The 26,305-nt window shown below is 35.3% G+C and overlaps 1 protein-coding gene and 1 pseudogene across 2 annotated transcripts in view; one reads left to right on the top strand and one right to left on the bottom strand.

Moving 5' to 3' along the window:
- LOC125823898 (uncharacterized) overlaps positions 1 to 26,305 on the top strand; it is an 897,951-nt gene that overhangs the window by 496,965 nt on the left and 374,681 nt on the right. The gene's annotated exons all lie outside the window — the stretch shown is intronic.
- On the bottom strand, positions 547 to 7,786 carry LOC125823909 (thymidylate kinase-like; annotated as a pseudogene).

The following is a 26,305-nucleotide window of genomic DNA, read 5'->3' as shown; positions in this document are numbered from 1 at the left end:
CTGGAACTCCAATCTACTGTGAGTACTGTCTACTGTCAGGCAAACTTCATTCATCAAATGAAAACTGTACCACTGCTCAGCGAGGGTTTCTATAATTATTACTATATGATTGTCACAGTTTTTCTCTACTAATTTTATGAAAATACAATTACAGAGACCTCTTTCAGATTGAAAATAATGCTGAACAACAAAGCTCACAAACACCCTTCTAGTTTTGTTGCCAAAAGCAACAGGCAGGAGTAGTCCCATTTCAAATTATTATCAGAGTTGATTTTTTAACATGACCACTCAACTACTAGTGTTATTATATCAGAAAAGTCACATTTTCAAACATGCAAATTTGAATTAACAGAAAGAAAAAAATCTGAGGTGATTCCATAACATTCACCACTTAATCCAGATACACTCCACAAAATGTGGAGATAATCAAAACTCACAACAAGCTGGTATATATACAAGAATCGACAAGACATAAAGTACTTCTGCCCTGACAAAGAAATCTCTAAGATAAAATATATGGCAAACGCAAAATAAAAGAAGATCATGTTACACGTACGGAGTTGCAGATTCATGTATGACATTCTGCACACTTGACTGAGACAACGGTCTTCCTTTTTGGCATATTGTCATACAGTCAAACAATTTCTCTCAGCTTTTTCTCTGTATCTTCAAGAGGAAGGATCACATCGATAACCTAAAATAAACAATACATTATTAAAAAACCTTAATTACCATACTGATTTAGTGGACATGCATGTAAATTGACCAGAAATCCAAACAAACTCAAAGAGAACTACTGAGTTGAGAACTATGCTTAGTATCAGATACTTGCTATGTAGATTTTTAATTAAACCAGCACCCTTGAGGCACCGGGGAAAAGAAGGGAAGAAAACTACCTTCCATGAGGAATCATGAAGAGCCAAATAAGACTTACTCAAGCTGCTGTTGCTGGCTCATATCTCTCACCTCCATAACCTCCTCTCTCACCAGCTTTCTGGTTATTTCAAGATCAAATCAACAATAGGTGTAACTCTTCCAGATTAAAAATGACTGATGAAAAAGAATCTATATCTAACAAGGCAATGACAAACAACTAGAAATACCAACTGAAATTATACAGCTTAATCCTGGATTAAAAAGTGTCATATATGACAGGAATGGAGATTGCTTAAGAAATCCACATCTATCCAAACTTAAGATTTCAATTGTAAAAATTGCTATTCACACACTATCTCTTTTAACTAGAGACGATTGAAGAAAAACAATAATAGATACCTCAGGTGATATGTCAAGGTATACAACCAGATCCAGAGCTAACAACCCTATCTCTGGAGCCTACGGTAAAAAATCTCATTACTAAAACTTGTCTGAGAAACAAAACAGCATATTGAGGAAGTAAGACATGATTTCACCTTACACTATTCAATATCAAGTCCCTTGGCAGATGAGAATGCTACTCCAAAATAAGATAGCGATCAACAATGAGAATAGTTCCATTCCTCAGCTTGTCCTCCATTAACACATTGCATTATTGCAAAGAAAATTTAGAACAACCTAAATGCAAAAGAAAGCTTAATAGAAGGTTAACGTTCACGATAACACCAAGTGATTTGACTGAAAATTTTACATGAACAGTTAAACATGGAAGTAAAATTGTTGGCTGCCAAACAAGGTAAAACTATCCAGATAATGATGGTAAAATTCATTGCCATGTTGGTAAATAAGAATGAAGACTGGTACTTAATTCAAAGGAATAGAAAAGAAAGAAGCAGGTGAAAGATACTAACACTTCTATTTTGGTCAGAAGATCACACCATATTCTAAGAAAAAGGTTCTGAATTAGTTGCAGGAGAAGGTGAGTTTGATGAAAATATTTCCACAACCTAACATTATTTTTCACCCCTGTGGGATTCTGGCCCGAGTGCAGTCAACACACACGTTTGAAACTCCAAGTGACCCACCCCTCTATCTTCTTCCCAACGCAAATACCACGGAGCAGGGTTGAGCCATGACATGCGCCTAACACACATGTCACGTGTTGTGTTCTTATCGCTAAACAAAAGCTCCCATGGCAACAACCTAAGATAGTTGAAGACCAGAAAATCATATTGTTATTTTTTCTCAGTTTGTTATGTCCATATTGTCCTGAGAAAATAACAATTAATGTGGAGAACTGGTCAAGTAGTTACTTAAAATTAACAGTAGCAGAGAAAATTTCAATGCCACTTAGTTTCTCTTTCAATCTATGGCTAAATACTATATGCGTAACTATTAACTTATTACAAATAGATGACTTCTGTCTATCGGGCACTCTTTGCATCTCTTTCACAAAATACATTATTGCTATACAAATTAGGTCATATGAACTGAAATACCTCTTCTCCCAACGATTTGCGCTGAAGAGAAGATGGATAGCATGGTCATCCAACTGCGCCTTGTTAGCAAGATAAGAAGAAATCATTTGAATCTCCTTGATTCAACTGAATGTCCTTGCTCATTGAGGTACTTGTATAGTCTGCTAGATTGTAATGTCTTTCCCACAACGGTCAAGCGCTTCTAAAACAATTAAGGCACCTCTTGAACCTTCTAGTATTATTGCATAAATGAACCTCTTACTAAAAAGTACTAGATATTATCCAGTAATGTGTAACTGTATATACACTTGTGTCTATATCTAGATGTAAATTCATGTATCCTCATGTTTTGTCAAACGAATGAGGATATGTTTATTACGAAAGAGGCCAATTTGACAATTACCCTTAACATCACATTGTTGAGGAATTATCCTCCTTAATTCTTCTAAATCACTCCATTCATGCGTAACTCAACATCACAACTCAATGCCATGAAAGGTTATAAAACAACCCAACTGATAAAATCTGGCCCAAAAAGGCAACTCGAGTCTCAAAATAGAATATTTACATATATACATAGATGAGAGACTCGAAACTAACTGACTGACTGTCTATGAAGCCTCTATAATACTGAGATGGATGTTGGGACAGACCCCGCAACATCCTAATAAAACAAAACTAAGAGAACAACATAATCGAGTCCTTCGGAACACAAAGAGGCACACCACTGACTCTGGAGTGCTCAGCTGGATCAACGGCGTGCTGGATGCTGACCTTGGGTACCTGCGTCTGCATCGTCATAAGATGCAGGCCAACTGGTATCAGTACATTGAATGTACGAGTATGCGAGCTGGAAAGCTAAACCACAACTTAAGCTTGAAAGGAGTACAAAGGAACTCTTACCTTGGCTCTGTTCAACTCATGAATAAATGAACTCAATATATAAAGCAATAAGACACATGCAATATATAAAGCTTGTAAAACTATTAAAACATGACGTAAAAATCATATTTATAATATCATAAAAATACCATGCTTCCTCTCAAAGTCTACTTGTGCAATGCATGAATGAAGTCCCATACCCCCATCCACACTAAGCAGAACTTCTCGAGTAACCATGCATTTTCTACTGCTGTGGGAGTTTCTCTAACCGACAACCACCACTATGAAACTAAGTGGTGATACAACGTTTTACCTCACGTTGCCCAAGGACCATCCTATACCTTGCCGTGATATAGGAAGCTAACTTGACCAAGTGGATCCACTAGCTTAACTTTACGTGATCATCTAAAAAGTATGACCCATTAATTCCCATGTTGGCTACATGGTTTTTATGGAGATGTGAGTTAATATGAACTCGTGTCCCCAATTCAGTGCTCAAGACTACTCCCACAAAGGTCTAGAGTTATATGGTTGAAAGAAGGTGACAAAAACACAGTTTTTTCACAGAACTGCAAACTGTCACAAAAGATATAATAATATAGACAAACTTCTGGTGGATGGTGAGTGTACATGGGACTCATTAGTGATCAGGGAGGAGATTGTCAAATTTTATCAGAAGTTGTATACAGAATCAGAGATATGGAGACCTCAATTCAACCATAGATCAGGTGTTGTTATCAGCGAAGAAGAGAACTTAATGCTAGAAAGTCAATTTAGTGAGGCTGAGATCAAAGAATGTGTGATGGCATGTGCGAGGGACAAGGCACCTGGGCCGGATGGATTCACCATGGCATTCTTCACCAATTGCTGGGAAATAGTAAGCAAAGAAGTAGTGGCAGCAGTTCAGAACTTTCATAATCAGAACATTTTTGAAAGAAGCTTCAATGCCACCTTCATAGCCTTGATCCCAAAAAAATTGGGGGCCAAAGAACTAAAAGACTTTAGACCTATTAGCTTAATAGGTAGCATATATAAGATCATCTCAAAAGTGTTGACTGAGAGGCTGAAAAAAGTTGTTTCAAAACTGGTAGATACACATCAGATGGTATTTATTAAGGGCAGGCAGATCATGGATGCTATTGTGATTGCCAACGAATGTGTAGATGTGAGGCAAATTAGCAAGGTCCCAGGCATTCTTTGTAAGCTGGATATAGAGAAAGCCTATGACCACTTAAATTGGGGTTTCCAATGGAAGACTTTGGAAAACATGGGTTTTGGGGAAAGATGGATAAACTGGATCAAATTTTGCACCACTACAGTGAAATTTTCAGTTTTGATTAATGGCTCTCCCACAGGTTTCTTCTCATCTGAGAGAGGCTTGAGACAAAGGGATCCATTATCTCCTTTTCTCTTTATCTTGGCAATGGAGGGTCTCAATGATATGCTAAGAACAGCCCAGACAAACAGCTGGATAAGGGGTTTCAATGCAAACATGGGGGATAGACAGAGTCTAGCTATCTCACATCTCCATTATGCAGATTACACGCTAATATTTTGTGATGCAGACATCAGTCAACTGAAGTTTTTAAGAATAATATTGATATTGTTTGAGGCAACTTCAGGTCTACACATTAATTGGGGCAAAAGTTACATCTATCCAGTCAATGAGGTACCTAGAATTGACAGTCTGGCAAATATTCTGGGAGGAAAGATAGGGGAGCTGCCCACAATATATTTGGGAATGCCTCTAGGAGATAAGAGCAAATCAAAAGGCAAATGGAACAATGTACTAGAGAAAAGCGAGAAGAAGCTTGCCAATTGGAAAAGTCAGTATTTATCCCTGGGTGGCAGAGCTACTCTCATCAACAGTGTTCTTGATGCTTTGCCTACCTACATGATGTCGGTGTACCCTATGCCAGCAAGTGTAAGAGACAAATTAGATGCCATTAGAAGAAATTTTCTTTGGCAAGGAAACTGCGATCTAAATAAGCACAAGTTTCACTTGGTCAAGTGGAATGAAGTTTTAGTCAGCAAGAAAGAAAGGGGACTAGGAGCAAGGAATCTGAAAATACAAAACCACAGCCTGCTAATGAAATGGCTGTGGAGATTTGCATCACAAGAACAGTCACTGTGGAAAGACACCATTAAGGCTAGATATGGAATGGAGACAAGGTGGATCAGCAACATAGCAACACAACCATATGGCACCGGAGTGTGGAGGACAATCAGGAATCTATGGCCAAAACTTATAAACAAGTGCACAATTAAGATAGGAGATGGTGGAAAAACTCTATTTTGGGAGGAAGTTTGGGCGGGACAAGCTTCACTTAAAGCTAGTTTCCCTGACCTATTCAGCTTGAGTCTACAGAAAGTGGCCACTACAGAAAGTGGCCACTGTCAAAGAAATGAGAGATGCTCAAGGTTGGAGTTTAAAGTTCAGAAGACCTTTAAATGATTGGGAGGTGCATAAAATGGTTGAATTTCTAAATATCCTGGAACGATACAAGGAACTCAGTAACAGAGAAGACAAACTGTTATGGGCTCCAGATACACAGGGGAGATTCTCAGTTGGAACAGCTTACAGAAACTCACAGAGGACACACACTCAATCAAGCTACTGGCCATGGAAAATGATCTGGAAAGTTAAGGTGCCATTCAAGGTGGCCTGTTTTACTTGGCTCTTAGCAAAACAGGTTGTTCTCACGCAGGATAACCGTATGAAGAAGGGCCTCGTTTTGTGCTCCAGATGTTTTTTTTGTGAATGTGAGACAGAGACAATAAATCATCTCTTTTTACACTGTAAGGAGACAGTGAAACTTTGGCAAATTTTCATCAATAAAAGGGGCATCAGTTGGTCTATGCCAGGAAACATAAAGGAAGCTTTGGCATGTTGGAATCGGGATGGAAATCAGTCGGGGCACAGGGAGAGATGGAAGATTGTCCCAGCCTGCATTTGGTGGACTATTTGGCTGGAAAGGAATCAAAGATGTTTTGAGAACAAGAGCTGCTCTATGGAGAAGATGAAGCTGAAATGTTTAGCTCTTTTCTATTTTTGGTGTAAACATGAATATCCTCATGAAGATGAGGATATCACTAGTATGTTAGAGTCCTTAAGGAGTTCATAGGAAAACAGCAACACTTTTGTATTTCTGATTGTAAGTATTACTGGAATATATTCTGAGTATTCCTGTGTTTATAATACAAGTTACCTTTTCAAAAAAAAAAGACTACTCCCAAAAATACTTTAACTCTTAAGTGTTTTAAACACATCTTTCTTTAGTTGAGATAATTACTCAAAACTTAGCCCAAAGGCTCACTTGGAAACAATGTTCCTTTTTTCTTGAAAACTAGCCCAAAGGCTCTTTTGGAATCATAGTTCCTTTCTTACTCAAATATAAAAACATTTAGAAACTTCTTTGGGAACAGTTCCCTAATAACTTTTGAGAAATGAGCCCAACTCTATACTCTTTACTCAACTTGAAACTCTTGACTCTTTACTCTTTACTTGACTTGAAACTTGAGCCTTAAAATGAAGTTAAAACATTCAATAAACACTCTAGAACAACTTTAAAGACTTGCTTTGACTCACTTCTTTAACTTCTAGACTTAACACTTAACTTCACTTGACTTGGAAACTAACTCTCCTTGAATTGGAATTATGGATTCAAGGTGTTTGATCACATGTTATGGACGAGTTCTTGACGTTTAGCCGTACCTTGGAGCGTTGAAAACAACTATGAAACATAGGTACAATACCAAGGAACATGCATGAGAAAGTGTGAAAAGAATGGGGAAACTTGGCATCCTTGGCGCTCTGCAAGGCGCGGAGCGCCAGCCCTCGAAGCTCAGAAGGGGCCTGCTGGCGTTCTGCTAGGCGCGCTGCCCCAAGGGCTGGGCTTCAGAGCTCCTTTTGGGGCGCGCTGGCTGGCGCGACGCCCCAACCCTTTTCCCCGAAAACTCGACTTTTCTCCTTCCTTTTTCCAACTCTAAACCTTCTAAACCTCAAAGGTTCCAGCCCCAAACATTTAGAATCATTAAAACCCTCAACATACAATAGATTCAACTCAAAACACCACCGGAAACATCCACCAAACCAACAAGAACTTCAACACAACACAACTACAACTTCAAAAAACATCACTACAAGATTTCAACAACCACAACTAAATATTTCCTCGAAATTAAACGAGTTGGCATGTGGGGGAAAGAACCAACCCAACACTATGAGCTCACATACCTAATAGGGATCACCCCCGACGATCTTTGACGAAATCTTGCTTGATCTTCTCTTTCTCCTCTTCTTCTCCTCTTGACTCACAAACCCTCGCTCTCACTCTTTAAAATGAGAAAAACTGATCAAAATCAGTCTAACACACTAATATATATCCAAAAGAAAAGGCTAGGGAAAAGACCAAAATACCCTTACAAATTTCCGGACAGACTTCCCTGCCAACTGCCCAACTTCCAACGGGCATAACTCACTCATAAAAACTCGGAATCGAGCAAACTCGGCGGCGTTGGAAAGACCATTCCACGAAATTTGCAAACATAACTGGAACTACACCTAACTCATCCTGAGCTAGGAGTTATAACTATTCAAAGTTGGCCAAAAACTCACCTTTTTCCCATACTTGACCAAATTTCCAGAACTTTAAAACTCTTTCCAAAAATGAAAAATTCCAATTTTTAAGCTTCTTCCTAGTCATCAACTTGCAAGATATCACAGATACCCCCAACCAGTACCTTCAAAGGCCTCAACTGCTACTAAATTGTTAAACCCTTGTCTGCCCAAAGAATTCTCATTTGCAGAATCTCTTAACCAATTGGCTCAACAAAGTCATGACAGTCTTAGAAGAGATTTTACACTGGTTGGGGGTATCCCACAAATCAAATGGACAGAGGAAGAGGTTGACAAAATGAATCAAATTGAAGAGCTTCAATTCGCAGTGGTAGGCAAATTTACGCATGAATGGAGTGATTTAGAAGAATTAAGGAGGATAATTCCACAACAATGTGATGTTAAGGGTAATTGTCAAATTGGCCTCTTTCGTAATAAACATATCCTCATTCGTTTGACAAAACATGAGGACTTTGTTAATATGATTTCAAATGGAGCTTTCTATGTCAAATGCAAAGACGGGTATTCTTACCTAATGCGCACACTGATATATGATTCTAGGTTTAATGTTAACGAAGAAACATCGCTGGCCATGGTGTGGATATCTTTCCCTAACCTATTGCCCACTTTTTTTGTCAAAGAATGTTTGTTCTCTTTAGCTGCTGCTGTGGGTAAACCTATACAAATTGATCAAGCCAATGTTAATAAATCTAGGCCTAGTTGTGCTCGTGTGAAGGTTCTAGTAGATTTGAAAAAGAATTCCCCTAAGGTTGTTCAGATGAATATAGAGAATGAAGCTACTAGGGAAATTAGGTATAATATGGTTGCTATTAAATACGATTATGTTCCAAAATACTGTTTTGATTGCAAAATGCAAGGGCACAGTAATGAAGAATGTAGAATGTGCAAAATCCCACAACCTAGAGATGTGGAAAATTTTCAGCATGATAGAGGTGGTGGTATTAATACTTCAGATCCTCGGCCTGTTCCCGCTAAACTCTGTTATGTGCATGGATTTCAAAAAGGCAAAGCTAGAGTCCTGTCAAGTGGTAGGGTGGTTGGTGACTCTGGACAATGGGCTATGGTGAAAGATTTAAGACCTTCTGATTATCAGGTACCTATAGCAGTCAAAAATAAATTTGATGCTCTTACACAAAATGGAGAGGAGATGGATAAAGAAGGGAAGTTACATGCAAGAAATGAGCAGGACATCAGTAACAATAAGCAGACTAATAAGGATGCAAGAATATTCCAGCAAGGGGAATCCTCTAAAGATTGGGTCACAAGGTCCTTTGGTAAGAAAAATGATATAATTGTACTTGATAAACATGCGCAACAAAGAACAACAAATATACAGAAACATATCAAAGGAGATGAAATGCAACAGAAGAGAAATGAGATTGAGGTCATAGATGCAGATAAAGGGCAGAACACAATGTCCAGCAACACCAATGTGGATAGACATGAAGCACAGAAGAATAGTAATGAGGCTGAGGTCATAAATACAATTAAAGGGCAAGATTCAGAGTCCAGCAATATTAATGTAGATAGAGACGAAGCACAATAGAAGAGCAATGAGATTGAGGTTAATGCTAATGATTTAGATGAACATGTAGTTTCAAACAATATTAGCAACCAACAGAAGGATTTGATACTCAGTCAAGCAGATTATTTTTCAAACATGGAGTTGGCAATTGTGGAAGTTCCTAATGCAGTTCAAATAGATGAGTCCCAGATGATTCAAATAGAGTCTCCTAATAGAGTTCTACACGATATTGTGTCTCATAATTTAGAAGAAGTGAAGAGTCTTGAAGCAAAAGAGAACCAAATCGCAAAAGAGAACCAATTGAAGCTAATATATCTCCAAAGCTTTAAAATGTGCCAGAAAGGGGAAGAAGCTGGGTAATGGAGAAAATACTCAGCCCACCAGAGTTCAGGCGAAGAGAGTTAAATCAGTTCCTAAGAGATATGAAGGCTCTAATTTGGAATATTAGATCTGTGAAGTCTCAACAAGCATTTCATAGAGTTCAAATGCTTCATAATTTCCACAAATTCACTTTTATTGGACTATTGGAACCGTTTCAAAACTCTAGACATATTAACAAATATAGGAGGAGATTAAGGATGTCTTTGGCTACGTCAAATTGCAATGGTAAAATTTGGTATTTTACAAACCATGATTTTACTACTACTGTGGTAAAGGACATTGAGCAACAACTAACTTTGCAATTACATCATCAAAGTTATATTCACAATTTATTTGTTACATTAGTTTACGCTAAGTGTAATGCTGATCAAAGACAAATGTTATGGGAAGATCTCTTCCAATTGGCTACAGGAATGACAAGTCTGTGGGTAGTTGGAGGAGATTTCAATGAATACAGAAGAAAAAATAGGTGGTTTACCAGTGAGTGATGTTGATCATGAAGACTTTGAAAACTGTATTTCCTCCTGTGATTTAAACGAAATACAATTTAGAGGCAACCCATTTACTTGGTGGAATGGTAGAGCTAATAATAAGTGTATCTTTGAAAGATTGGATAGAATTCTTTCTAATCAAGAAATGCAGGGATGGTTTAATCATATGGAAGTGGAGCATCTAGCTAGAACAGGGTCGGATCATCCCCTTATGCTTTTAACTTGTGAAGAAGGTGCAACCAGGTATAAGAAACCATTTAGGTTTCTTAAATTCTGGACTGAAAATGCATCATTTATTGATGTAGTGAGGCAGAATTGGGTAGAAAATGAGTCATTAAACCCGTTCATAGCCTTTAAGGAGAATATAAAGAGAGTGAAAATGACTTTGACAAAATGGAGCAAAGATACTTATGGTGATATCTTTAATCAACTCGTTATCAGGGAAGATATTGTTAAAATTAAAGAAAAATTGTTTGAAGAGCATCCTAGTGGTGAAAACAGACAAGTCCTTCAAAGAGCTTAAGCTGAATTTAAGAGGTATTTGCACTTTGAAGAAATCTTCTGGCAACAAAAAGCTGGGTATGATTGGTTCGAGAATGGAGATAAAAATATGAGATTCTTCCACAGTATTGTGAAGGGAATAAGAAAGAAGCTCAAACTGCACAAAATTCAGAATAATCAGGGAAATTGGCTTGAGGAAGAAGAGGAAATTGCAGCAGAGGCTGTGAACTTTTATCATTCTCAGTTCTTACAAGAAAGAGATGCTACAGAGTTTTCCTTATTAGGTAGCATTCCTGAAATAATTAGTGAGGCAGATAACACAATTCTTTGCAGGCAACCAACTCTTGAGGAAATCAAAAGAGCGGTTTTCAATCTAAATGGCGTTAGTACAAGTGGTCCTGATGGTTTATCGGGTGCTTTCTATCAATGTTGTTGGGATATAGTGGGTACTGATATTTTCAGAATGGTACAAGAGTTTTTCAGAGGTAATTCTCTTCCTAGATTCATTACTCACACTAATTTGGTCTTGTTACCTAAGAAGGAACAGATTCAGTCCCTCTGATTTAAGACCAATTAGTTTGAGTAATTTCACTAATAAGATTATGTCCAGGGTTGTTCATGACAGACTGGAAGCTTATTTACCCAAATTGATTTCCCACAATCAATCAGGTTTTGTTAAAGGTAGAAGCATCATTGAAAATGTGCTTTTGACACAAGAGATTGTCTCTGACATCATAAAGAGAGGTAAACCAGCAAATGTGATCCTAAAGCTTGATATGACCAAGGCTTATGATAGGGTATCTTGGTTCTTTTTGATGAAATTTTAAGGAAAATGGGCTTTTCAGAATTGTTTGTTGATTTGATTTGGAGATTGATCTCCAACAATTGGTATTCAGTCTTGATCAATGGCCAAGCACATGGTTTTTTTCATTCCACTAGGGGAGTGAAACAAGTAGACCCTTTATCTCCTTCTCTCTTTATCTTATCGGCAGAAGTGCTTTCCAGGGGCCTAAATGCTTTGTTTGATGATGATCAATTTATGGGGTATGGCTTACCAAAGTGGAGTGCTAAGCTTAATCATTTGGCTTACGCAGATGATACTATTATATTTGCTTCGACTAACAGTTACTCTTTGAAGAGAATAGTGTCAATTTTGCAGGAGTATGAAGTTCAGTCAGGTCAGAAAGTCAACAAGGAGAAAAGTGCTTTCTATTTACATCAAAGTGCAAGTTCTATTGAAAAACAATTGGTGGAAGAATGCACAGGTATTTCTAGAGGTCAATTTCCTTTGAAATATCTAGGTTGCCCTATCACCCACTCCAGGAAAAGGAAGGAACATTAAGCAGAGCTTATTAAGAAAGTGAAGGCAAAACTTCAATCTTGGAAAGGGAATATGCTGTCATATGGAGGAAAAGAGGTTTTTATCACGAGTGTGCTACAAAGTATTCCGATTCATGTATTATCAGCTATAGATCCTCATATATGCGTGATTAAGGAACTTTATAAGATTTTTGCTAAATTCTTTTGGAGTAACAAAACTACAGGCAAGAGTAAACACTGGGCTGCATGGGTGGATGTTTGTTTACCTAAAAAAGAAGGAGGTTTGGGTTTTAGATCCATGTTTGATATTTCTAAAGCAATGTATGCTAAATTATGGTGGAGATTCAGGATTCAGAATACCTTATGGGCTAATTTTATGTGGAACAAATACTGTAAGAAGCATATTCCAACTCTGGTTCAATGGAAAGATGGATCTCAATTGTGGAAGAATATGTTACAAAATAGGGATGACATTGAAAAATTTATATGGTGGGAACCTAAGGGTGGAACTTCTACTATTTGGTATGATAATTGGACCCAGCTAGGTCCTCTTTACACATATCAAATTAAAGTACAAACTTGTCACTCTTTGATGGACATTGAGTTTTTTATGAAGGAAGTAGGGTGGGATTATGATAGTATGTATGATCATCTGCCTTATCATGTTATGGAACATATTAAGCATCATATGGATCATATTAGATAGACTGATATGGGAGACAAACCGTGGTGGATCAAGATAAGGACCGGAAAGTTCTCAGTTAAGAGTGCATGAGAGATTTTGAGGAAAAAAGAGGAAGTAAATGAAAATTGCAAGATGATATGGGTGCAAGATCTTCCTTTTAAGATATCTTTCTTTAGTTGGAGGGTTTGGACTAATAGAGTTCAAGTAGCTTCTATTATAGCTCATTGGAATCCTAATCAGTCTCAACTTTGCCTATGTTGTTCTGTTCTAGCAAGAGAAACTATGGAACACTTATTTTGAAAGGTGAAATTGCCAACAAAGTGTGGCAGTATTTCTCATCTGCAGCTGGAATATTAGGGCCTTGGATTCAGTTGAAGCAATCTATTAAAAAATGGTGGGATGTTCAAGGAAATACTAGGCAAAAGGTGATTTTTCAAGCTATTCCTAATCTAATCTTATGGTTCTTATGGAAAAGGAGAAATACTGTGCTTCATGGTGGTAATTACACCACAAGTAAAGTGATTTGGTACATCTGTAACATCCGACAATTTAAAATGAATATGAAGAAGCTTGAAATTGGAAGTAGTCATTTTTGGAAAAAAAATCAGAATCTGGAAATTCGGCCAAGTGTGGAAATCAGTGAGTTTTTGGCCAACTTTGAGCAGTCATAACTCCTAGCTCAGGATGATCCAGGAGTAGTTCCAGTCATTTTTGAAAAGCCCTTGGAACGATCTTTCCAACGCCACCGAGTTTGCTCGATTCAGAGTTCGTATGAGCGAGTTATGCCCTTTGAAAGTTGGGCAGTTGGCAGGGAGTCCGTCCGGAAATTTAAGGGCATTTTGGTCTTTTCACAAATCATTTCTTTTGAGGTTATATTGTTGTGTTAGGCTGATTGTGGATCATTTTTGTTGTATTTTAAAAGAGTAAGAGTTAGGGTTCTTGAGTGAAGAAGAGAAGAAGAGAGAAAGAAGAGAAGAAGAAGAAGAAGTGGGAGCTAGGGTTGTGGATGCAAAGACGTTTTCTTCATCAAATTTCTTGGTGAATCTTAGTAAAGGTATGAGAGTTCTTTATCTAGGGCAAACTATCACCCTAGAGCCAATTTCAAATGGTTTTCAACTTTTCCAAAGTTTGTGAAAAAGCCTAATTTCTACTCAAACTCATGGGTTCTTGCATGAAACGATTTCAAATGATAAGTTATGATATTATTGATGTTTATTTGATGTTTTAAGATGAAAAACTCCATGAATCCTTGTATTCTACAAAACCCCAAAATGTGTTTATGAAGTGGGTCTATTTCTATAAATTCAAAGTTGATGGAATTATGTGTAAAGTGAATTGTATTGATATCTCTTGTGTTGTTTAATGTTTATTCATGATTAATTGTTGATAATGGGTGAATTAAGGGTGGTAAGCCTTATGAGTGAAGTATTGGTGATTGCTTGGATTTTTGGTGATTTTGGCTATGGCTTTGAATTATGGTAAGAAAGCTTGAACTCTCTTTATTGAATTAATTGTTGTTGGTAAGTTGAATCCACCTTTGGTGGAAGTGTTATATCTTGTTCTTGTGTGGTATTATTGTGAATTGTAGCCATGAAGGCATTGGGGAAGTTATTGCATAATGTTGGAATATTGTATTATTGTGAATTGAGGCCATGAAGGGCATTATATGAGTGTTATTGTATTGTTATATTATTATATATGAATGAGGCTATATGTAAAGTCCTATATGAAGCTATATGTAAAGTTTTATGTGAAGTTATATGTGAAGGTATGATGTGAATGAGTTTTATGTGAAGCTATATGTGAAGGTATGATGTGAATGAGTTTTATATGAAGCTATATGTGAAGGTATGATGTGAATGAGTTTTATGTGATCTTGTGATGATCCTATGTAAAGTGGATAGCATTGTGAGTTAAAATATGATTTCTCATGATGTATATATGAAATGATGTTGGATTATGAAGTATTCTTAAATGAAAATGTTGTGACTTGGTTGGTAGACTAAAGTGTCCCTCCTTGTTACTTAAAGTCTTGAATGCATGAATGTGTGAAATGGGCAGAACTAAGAAATGGTGCCCTTTCTATAAATGCTAAAAGAGGAATTCTAGGCCAAGACTTGAATCGGCAAAACTAAGAAATGGTGCCCTTTCATAAGTCTAGCTTTCCTAAGTAAATGTAAAACCATGAAATCGGTAGACCTAATGGTGGTAGCCCTTCTCATGTGTGAAATGATGAACCTTGGACCGGCAGGCTTAAGGCACCCTTAATGAAAAATCGGTAGGCCTAAGGCACCCTTCCAGGGGGATTTAATGAGCTATCCTTATGAACCTTGATTGGCCATGACTAAGAAATGGGGCCTTTCTTGGGAAGAGGTACTATGAGTTGGTTGAACTAGAAAAGGAACTTTCTCTAAGTACATATGTGATTGAATACTCTATGGGAAACAAGGCTAGCACCAAGTGGATGTGGTTAGGAAGGTGGCCTAGTTGAGTATGAGATTAGGCACAATGAACTTCCTTGGACACCCCCTAAACCATGTGCCTACATGAGTTGTTTACTAGTTCTACCTTTGGCAAGTAGAACAACCTCCACGGAGTAGGATAGACTCTGGATTCCATACCTAGCTAGTATGGTCTATGTCGGTTATGCCTATTCCCATCATGTGGGATGCGCACTCTAGTTATTGGATAGGTTCTACAACGTGTAGGTAGTAGTATGGGATGCTATCTACACATGGCACGAGTAGGCTTTGAAGATACTAAAGTGAGTTCCCTAAGTCTAACGACTATTATGTGAAAGTCCCCTTATGTGCTTGAATGTCTCCAAAAATGGTTTCTTAAAGAATGTTGGTCTATTGATGTTATATTGTAATGGTAAATTTCCTTATCTATGGTAACCCTTAGGAAACACTTAGGTGTATATGAAGAGATTGTATGGGCGGTCACTTCATGTTTCACTTAAGTGTGGCTTTGGGTAACTTGAGATAGAGGTCAAGAAATGATGAAAAGGCTTACTTGTCAATTATGTTCATGTGTTGTACGTTGGTACTAGTTGTGCATGATGGCTTGTGATATGAAGCATGATAAGTGGTAAGTTCACATTTGGTGGCCTTAGGATGATGCTTTAGTGTGGATGGTGGTATGGGATGCTATCCATACATTGCACAAAGTGTTGTCCAAGGGTTACTTGAGGTGGATGGTTTAAGGTGAAGGAATGGGTTATGTGTGGAGTATGTGCTAAAGTGGTTAATGACTTGTATGTTAGTTATGGTTGGATATTGTGACTCTTATACTTGTATTTTTTTTTCATGAAGTTTTACCAAATGGCATAAAAGCATGTTTCTCCAATAAACGTCCCTTTTAGCATGTTTTTGCATGGCTTCCATACTTAGTACTTAATTGTGCTAACCCCTTTCTTTCCCTTTTTGACTAAAGTGTAGGGATTTGGAGATGGTGACATGTCATGGCTATTTGATAGGTTTCTAAGTGTTGAAGATGAAGACTTGGTGAGTCCTCATATATTCGAGGACAATACCCCATATGTTCTTTTATGTCTTTTTAGTATTGTTTAAGTTGTGTATGGGATTGGTCCCGAATTTTGTACTCTAAAGTATTAGATGGTTTTGAGACATCATGTATAAAGTCTAGAAAGTCTTTCGCTTGCTATTGTTTTTTTTTTATGAAATGTTTTCTTGGTAAAGAAAGTTTTTAATTCCTTATGGTTTTAGTGTCTATGCGATGAATGAATGCTAAGAGGCTTGTATTAGACCTCTTCGAGGTCGAGTACGCCGGTTACGACTAGGGAGTGATCCCGGGTCGTGACAACATCAATAGTACTGTTCAGAAATTTATGAAGTTAAAATTTCAATATACTGATGTCCCCTCCACTTGGCCTCAGATGGTTGCTCTATTTGATGTTTTCAGACCTAGGTTTGTCTCTAAATGGGTTAAATCTCATCCTCCACCATCTGGGTGGTTGAAATGTAATACAGATGGGGCTTCGAGAGGTAATCCTAGGCCTTGTGCCGCTGCCTTTTGTATAAAAAATCATGAAGGAGATCTGGTGATTGCTAAGGGGGTGAGGATCCCTGATTCTACTGATCTAGTTGTTGAAGCTATTGCTATTAAAGAAGGTCTTCAATGTTGTTTGGAAAACAACTTTCCAAACATTATAATTGAAACTGACTTGTTGGCTTTGGTACACATGCTGAAGGGAGAGTGGGAAATACCTTGGAATGTGACAATGGAGGTCAATTCCATCAATAGATTGAGGAATTCCATGTTAGTAAGAGTACAACACTCCTTAATGGAGGGAAATACTCTTGCTGATTTTTTTGCTAACTTGGTTTTTCTTTTTGCGGGTACATATGAATTTAGATCTCTCTAAGAGGTTCCGGATACGACCAAGAGAATTATCATCTTAGATAAACAAAGCACACCACAGTTGAGAATAAGGCAGTCAAACACTACAAGAGTATAAATGGTTTGATTTGAATACACTCTACATATGATACTGATAAAGCTATATTAGATGATAAAAGCTACTACACATTATATGATGTCTGAATGAATTTCAGTTGGTTGATATACCATGCACCTGGTGAGAGTTTAGGGTGTTTCATATGGTATAAAATTAAGACTCATAGATTGTAGCAGTCAATTAACATCTATAGTAGGTTTATTATTTCACAATACACATAGCAGAATAACTTCGAAATTGGTTATTTCGAACGATCAGTCCAAAAGAGAAGAGAAAAATTGGTTGGGTTCAATTGTGTACCCGACAAGTTGCTCAAGTCCAGAATACTTTGCACAACCTATACAATAGTGCAAATCCCAGAAATCCATACACAACCTCGGAAAAAAGAGTCAGAAATTAGTAATTCTTTTACGATTTAAGTTCGGTGGTGGTATTAATCTTAATTTTGGGTTCAACCCACTGAAGTTTAGATCAAAAAAGATGAACTAATTTCAACTAACCTTAGGTTAAATGGATTGATTGCCAACAATACTCTTTCCACAGAATCTACACGAGCTTGGATCCACATGAAATCTACGAGGAGAAAGCTGAGCACAAAGATTGAAATCATTTGGCATGGATAGATTGAGATGAATCTGAATACAAGCGAGTAGACAAAATACCAAAGGGTTTCAAGGGTATACAATTACGCCGAATTGAAGTCGAGTTTCAACTCCGATTTGTTGATGTATCGAGGAAGAGGCGTTGCACCTGCAAATACTCTTCAACTTCCACTTTCCTAATTTTGTTTTTTGATAGTTCTTAGTTGGTAGGTGTTGTCTTTTATTGTTTAGTTTATTTATTTGGTGCGCTGTTCACTTAGGCAACCCACATGATTTTGTATATATTTTCTCTTAGTTTAATAAAATTCTTGACCCATGTGGTCTTTGATTTAAAAAAAAAAAAAAAGTAGCCCAATCACAATTGGTAAAGAAATGGTAAAGGGACTGGAAAGATACGACACATTGGTCTAACTCAACCCCAAAAGTTAGCTCATTAGGAGAAGATTGTCCAAGTCCATATAAGCAAACCACAACCCATTCCCCAATCAATGTGAGACTCCAACCCGCTCTAACACCCCCATTCACGCTCAACCAATTGGATCCCAAAGCGGGAGCCAAACAGGATGGACCTGACTCTGATACCCAGAGGCAAACCCACGTATAGAGTTCTGGATGCTCGAGCACCCATTGACCCCGACGGAAACTTTGTATATGTATATAGAAAATACTGGAAAATAAGATATTCGAGAGCACCAATTAACCAAAACATTCCATGGATGCTTTGGTTCTGAAGTTGAATTCTAAGATTGCTAATGGCCTCCAGTGAGGGTTTGAATCCAGGTAACAACCTGTCTTTTTTGTTAAAAAAAAAAAAGAAGCAAATTGAAACTTCTTCATAGTTTTTTGGACTCTTCTATTTATAACTTTTCACTGCTGACCTTTACTTATATTTCTTTGTTGTTTTTCCACTTTCCTATTTATTGTATTTCATTTACTAACTATAAGCTTTTAGAAATAAAGCTTTCTTGGCTAGCAACTTTATGTTAAAGGAATTGAGCACACATGACCATAAAATTGTGGATCCGCCACTGTTGATACCAGGCAAAGATATGACACGTCTAACTCAATCTCAAAGCTCACTCATGAGGGGAGGATTGATCAAGTCCATATAAGCAAATTACCACCAATCTATTCCACAACCAATGTGGAACTCTAACTCACTATAACACGGACAAAGAACAAACACAAGTTATAAAACAATCAAAGTAAATTCCATATTGTAGAACCTCCAAAGTCCAAAGCACCGAGATAGCGTATACGCAAAGGTACCAAGGACATAGAAAAAGGATCTTAAATCATTTCTACATGACCAAAACAATTTGATATTGATCAAATCCACATACATTTTCACTGTATAAGTCAGAAATTGAGCGCTAAAAAAACTTACTAAGCCTTACTGCAGGTAAAGAAAATTACAGGCATATCTCATCTCACCATCAAACCTATAATTCAATTTCATGAAAATAATTACTTGTTACTCCAAAATCCCATGATCTGATCTACCCTATTGACAGTACAGTACAGTACACCAGAAAATTTTAAATTAAATATAAATATTTTCAAATTGTTTATTTGTGTTGGTGTGAGGTAGCAAGAACACGATAATAGATAATGGTAACATTCAATAACAGTAGAAAATAATTGAAACAAGTTATGCAGAAAGCATTAGGAAAAAAGGACTTTGAGGAGCCTGATTGTCGTCGGTATTTCTCGCGCAATGCTACAAATTTTTGCGGGTCTTAGAGACCCATTAATGATATACCAATTGGATACCACAGTTACTAGTTTTGAAATTCTAGTTGAATACCAATTGCATACATTGTTACACAAAAGTTTTTCAGATGGATACCAATTGGATACAACATTAACTAGTTTTAGCTTGTCTTAATAGATTGAAATCTTAAATATATTTTGTATGATCAGCTAGATACCAATTGCATATGTGGTTTAGACTTAATTTTTCGAGTTGGATACCAATTGTATACATTGTCTTAATTTTTCCAGTTGGATACCAACATTAACCAGTTACACTACATACACAAAGGAGTAAGTAGTACGCATAATAAATGTTAGAATTCAATAAGTTGAAAGACCAAAAACATGTGTTTGTCACAATTAAATTAAACACAAATTATAACTAATTTTCAGCAGGATAATTTGAACATGTCTTTCTATTGTGTCCCTCCCGACAACAAGTGTTACACGTAACTTTAGACCTCTTAAATTTGACATCAACAAACCCCTTCCAACATTTAAGTTGTGGTCTCCTACCTTTCTTTTAAAATCAGGTGGCTATAATTTAAGCTGTGACACATAAATTGATATATCCCATGTATTCTCACATGGGAGAGGTTCAATAGGAATTGCATATGCGTCTTCAAAAATTTTCTTGCTATAAAAGGGAGAGCAATAATTCAATTCATGCAGTCTTTTGTACCTAAGAACCATTGCATGTTCGCAAGGCATCTCATCAAGTTGAAATCGCCTACAACTATATTTCATGCTTCTTAAGCACACTACGTACTACTTAGGTCCATCAATAACAATATGCAAAAAATTGTGTTGATGGTATTACCTAAAAAAATAATTATTTTTAAATATTAAAATATCCAAGTATTGAACATAATAAATAAGCAATTCATACTTTCATGACAACTCAACATTTTCTTGGAGCTTAAGATCATATTTATTTGTCAGATCCGTTCTGTTTTTTGTAGTATCCTCATTGTGTTTCGGGATCCAGGTTTGAATTGTTATTCTTATAAATTCTAGAGTAATACAATTGGAAGCCTCCTTGCTAACATGCTAGTGTTATTTAAGGATTCTGCTATTTTGAAGTCATTGTCCATGTTCGTTTAACTTTTGAATGAGCCCTTGACTATACCCAATATCGAACAAATAACTTCTTATCCTCGATCAATCATGTCTATTCTTACCACCAACTCCTCAAATTCTTGAAGTGTGTACGTCTTTACCTTGGCAAAGAAAGCTTCTTCAAATCTTCCACATTTCTATGAAAATTCTTTAGAACATTGTAACACAAATGCCAAATGCAAGCATAATGATCTAAACTAGGATATACCCTTGCAGTTCCCTTCCATATGATTTCATTCCTATCAGACATAAAACACATATTCTCTCTTTCTTCAAATGCATCCCTAAATCTTTCAAAGAACCATGTCCATGATGAATCATTTTCAGAATCTATTATAGTGTACGCGAGTGGAAGTATGTGACTTGTTTCATTACAATAAATATACTTAATTCATACACATCGAAACTAATTTATATGCCACAATTATACTATCATATAAACAACAAGATTCAAATCATACCTCTTGGATCCATTGTGCTTGCAATCAGAATTGTCCCACCATATGGGTCTTTCAAGCCTGCTTCGTCAACAACAACTACTGGTCTACAATACTCCCATCCCCCAATAGATGCTTCTAACGCAACAAATGCATATAAAAATATATCACCTTCTTTACTCTCCAAGCTTACAACAGAACCAGGATAGTTCTCCTCCAAAATGTAGAAATAACCTGGAAGTTTTGCATATGATTAAGCTAGGTCTCCACGCAACATTTTTATTGCTTTTTCTTTAGTTCGTCATGTATGTCAAGAAAACACCATGTGATTTCAACATATCCTTAGGGGTGTATATTGTCTTTGGATCGACAAACTTATTGAATATAATAACAACTACTATGTAAATTATTCCTTGACGTCTTGCATAAACTGTCCCTCACCGAACATGTGTGATTCCCACAAAATTTACGGATCTTGAAAAGTCTAGATTGATTTAAATTTCAAACTCGATGAATTCATTATCCATGAATAATTTTTGGAAGGATACTTTAGGTAATAGCTGTTTTATAATCAAACAAAGATTATATCGAATATTTGTATACCAATTTTATACACATAAGATACTCAAAAAACAGATAAACAATTAAATTCTTACCAAGAAGAACTGGAACGTATTATAAGGACTCAAAATTTTTGGAATACTGCAAAGTGTCACATCACCTCCGTAGTGTACTCTTATTTTTTGTAAATTTGTTTCACAACAATCAACACGTTTACAGTGTTGCTGATTATACCAGATCATTCATCAACGTCTTCACCAACATTCATTCCGACCAAACGGACTAAATTATTCGAGCTTAAATCAATATTTGTTCGTGTTGTTCCAACAAAATTTTTTGGTCACTCCACCATAACAACAGATTTTGGATTATCCGTAACCCGGTTTTTCAATGTTATACACCATGGAGATTTGATAAAGAAATCAACGGTTACTTTCTTCTGATCCAAGAACACTCGTACACCCACATCATTATGTATACAAATTGGTGGACAACGTTCGCTAACAATATACTTAATCTCAAGTTCATCAACAGTAGTGTCTACTCCTAGTTGCAAAGTTGTCGCATTAACTAGACTATCATATAGAATCATATATAATTTCCTCCATCTGGAAATCAATATACTTTCATGTTCTATCATAAATTTATTGTCATGAAATTACATGATACCAAAGTAGAAACAACTTTTATACACATTTTTATCAAAATGTATACTCATTTGCATGAATTTGGTATAAAATGTATATAAAAGTTGTTTCTACTTTGGTATCCTGTAATTCCATGACAACAAATTTATGATAGAACATGTAAGTATGTTGATTTCTAGATGGAGAGAACTATACATGATTCAACTAGCCTATATAATGGTCTAGTTAATGCGATAACTTTGCAACTAGGAGTAGACGCTACTATTGATGAACTTGAGATTAAGTACATTATTAGCGAACGATGTCAACCAATTCATATACATGATGATGTGGGTGTACGAGTGTTCTTGGATCAAAAGAAAGTAATTGTTGATTTCTTTATCAAATATTCATTGTGCTTAACATTGAAGAATCAGGCTATGGATAATCCACAATATGGTGTTATGGTGGAGCGACGGAAATTTTTTCTTGGAACATCACGAACAAATATTGATTTATGCTCGAATAATTCAGTCTGTTTGGTCGTAATGAATGTTGGTGAAGATGTTGATGAATTGGATGATGAAAGATTTGATATAATCAACGACACTATAAATATGTGGGAAAATGCATAAGTACCCCCCCAGCCTATGCCCAAAATCCATGAGACACACCTAACCTTTACTAAGGTCCTATTACCCCTCCGAACTTATTTTTTAATTATTTTTTTACCACTTTTCGGCTTACGTGGTAATATAAACCAGATAGGTTGAAAGCTTTGTTCAACACGCGCTGGGCTCCACTTTTTCAACCCCCCACTTTTTCAACTTTCTAAAAAGTAAGCTATCAGTTCAAAAGTAGCTTTTACACTTACCAAAATTTCAAAAAGCTATCACTTTATGTTTTAGATAAAAATATTATTTATAATCTACTTTGTTAATATATTTTTAGTTAGTTTATAGATTTCAATGTTTATATATTTTATTTCAAATTTGGGCTTGTAAAATTTTGTAAATATTATATATATAATTTTATTTTATTTATAGATAAAAAATTTATTTATAATCTACTTTGTTAATATATTTTTAGTTAGTTTATAGTTTTCAATGTTTATATATTTTATTTTTAATTTGGGCTTGTAAAATTTTGTAAATATTATATATATTATTTTATTTTATTTATAGAAAAAAAATATTACTTATAATCTACTTTGTTAATATATTTTTAGTTACTTTATAGCTTTCAATGTTTATATATTTTCTTTAAAATTTGGGCTTGTAAAATTTTGTAAATATTATATATGTAATTTTATTTTATTTATAGATTAAAAAATATTATAACTTTGTTAATATATTTTTAGTTAGTTTATAGTTTTCAATGTTTATATATTTTATTTCAAATTTGGGTTTGTAAAATTTTGTAAATATTATATATATAATTTTATTTTATTTATAGATAAAAAATATTATGACTTTGTTAATATATTTTTAGTTAGTTTATAGTTTTCAATGTTTATATATTTTATTTCAAATTTGGGCTTGTAAAATTTTGTAAATATTATATTTATAATTTTATTTTATTTATAGATAAAAAAATATTACTTATAATCTACTTTGTTAGTATATTTTTAGTTAGTTTATAGCTTTCAATGTTTATATATTTTATTTCAAATTTGGGCTTGTAAAATTTTGTAAATATTATATACATAATTTTATTTCATTTATAGATAAAAAAATCTTACTTATAGTCTACTTTGTTAATATATTTTTAGTTAGGCAATGTTTATATATTTTATTTCAAATTTGGGCTTGTAAAATTTTGTAACTATTATATATATAATTTTATTTATTTATAGATAAAAAATATTATTTATAATCTACTTTGTTAATATATTTTTAGTTAGTTTATAGTTTTTAATGTTTATATATTTTATTTCAAATTTGGGCTTGTAAAATTTTGTTATATATAATTTTATTTTATTTATAGATAAAAAAATATTACTTATAATCTACTTTGTTAATATATTTAGCTAGTTTATAGTTTTCTATGTTTATATATTTTATTTCAAATTTGGGCTTGCAAAATTTGTAAATATTTTATTTTGTATTAAGATCCGAAGTTACAATTATATTGTTATAGTTTTCAAATTTGAAGTTAACAATTTACTTTGTAAATATTTCGTTTTGTATTCAGTTTGATTGCATCCTTTAATCTTATTAATTTAACATAATGAATGTTGATATTTCAAAAAAATATATTTTGTACTCATGTGAATTTTACCGTCTTTACGAAAATTTCTATTCATTTAACGTTTCTTAAGTTTAGCTTATCACACAGGTAGGTGAAAATATATTTGATCTCTTTTTCAAACACCATTGAGTTGTAAAAAACCGAAAAAAACCAAAAAACCGAAAAAAACTGAAAAAACCGACTAAAACCGAAATTGAAAAAACCGACTTTGCGTGGTTTGATTTGGTATTTAGATTTAATAAACCGACATAATTGGTTTAGGTTTTTTTTAATGAAAAACCAAACCAAACCGACCTATGTACACCCCTACTTCTAAGTCACCAAGAATCGTGGTTTAGTTCAAAGGTTAGTTTTTTCTTGATTTTATTTTGTTAGCTTTTCGAAGAAAGGAGCAATTTAACTTATGATAATGGAGGTTTTTTTTCCCAAACATGAAGAACAATAATAAAGAAGAAGACAATTGAGTTAATATTTATTTTTTCAAGTTTATTTTAACACATGACCAATTTTTATTGGTCAGTGCTGTCTAAAAACTGCACCCACGCGCCTAACATAGGTGAAGTCACGGACTCAGCCACGTAGGCCGAAAAGTGGTAAAAAAATAAGTTCGGGGGGGGGGGGGGGGGGGGGTAATAGGACCTTAGTAAAGGTTAGGTGTGTCGTAGGGATTTTGGGCATAGGCTGGGGGGGGGGGGGTACTTATGCATTTTCCCTAAATATGTTGATCATTGTGAAACAAATTTACAAAAAGAAAAAGAGTACGCTTATGGAGATGATGCGACACTTTGCAGTAGTCCAAAAAATTTGATTTCTTATAATACGTTCCAGTTCTGCTTGGTAAGAATTTGATTGTTTATTTGTTTTTTGAGTATCTTATGTGTATAAAATTGGTATACAAATATTTGACATAATCTTTGTTTGGTTATAAAACAATTATTACCTAAAGTGTCCTTCCAAAAACTGTTCATGGATAATGAATTCGTCGAGCTTGAAATTTGAATCAATCTGGACTTTTCAAGATCCATAAATTTTGTGGGAACCACACATGTTTGGTGAGGGACAAAGTTTATGCAAGGCGTCAAGGAATAATTGACATAGAAGTTGTCATTATATTGGATAAGTTTGTCGATCCAAAGACAATATACAACCCTAAGGATATTGCCAAAGACATGTTGAAATCACATGTTGTTTTGTTGACATACAAGTAGTCATGGTGAACTAAGGAAAAACAATAAAAATATTGCATGGAGACCCAGCTGAATCATATGCAAAACTTTCAGGTTATTTCTACATTTTGGAGAACTATCCTAGTTGTAAGCTTGGAGAGTAAAGAAAGTGATAGATTTTTATATGCATTTGTTGCGTTGGAAGCATCTATTAGGGGATGGGAATATTGTAGGCCAGTAGTTGTTGTTGACGAGGAAGACTTGAAGACGCATATGGTGGGACAATTCTGATTGCAAGCACAATAGATCCAAGAGGTTTGATTTAAATGTTGTTGTTTAAATAATAGTATAATTTTGGTATATAAATTGGTTTTGATGTGTATGAATTAAGTATATTTTTTTGTAATGAAACATGTCACATACTTCTGCGTACGCTATAGTATATTTTGAAAATGATGCATCATGGACTTGGTTCTTTGAAAGATTTAAGGACGCATTTGAAGAAAGAGAGAATGTGTTTTATGTCTGATA

The sequence above is a fragment of the Solanum verrucosum genome, unplaced genomic scaffold (genome assembly GCF_900185275.1).
Source record: "Solanum verrucosum unplaced genomic scaffold, falcon-dt-bn FXZP01000056.1, whole genome shotgun sequence".
Lineage (NCBI taxonomy): Eukaryota > Viridiplantae > Streptophyta > Magnoliopsida > Solanales > Solanaceae > Solanum > Solanum verrucosum.
The sequence above is the reverse complement of the archived record's forward strand: the minus strand, read 5'-3'. Positions and strand labels throughout refer to the sequence as shown.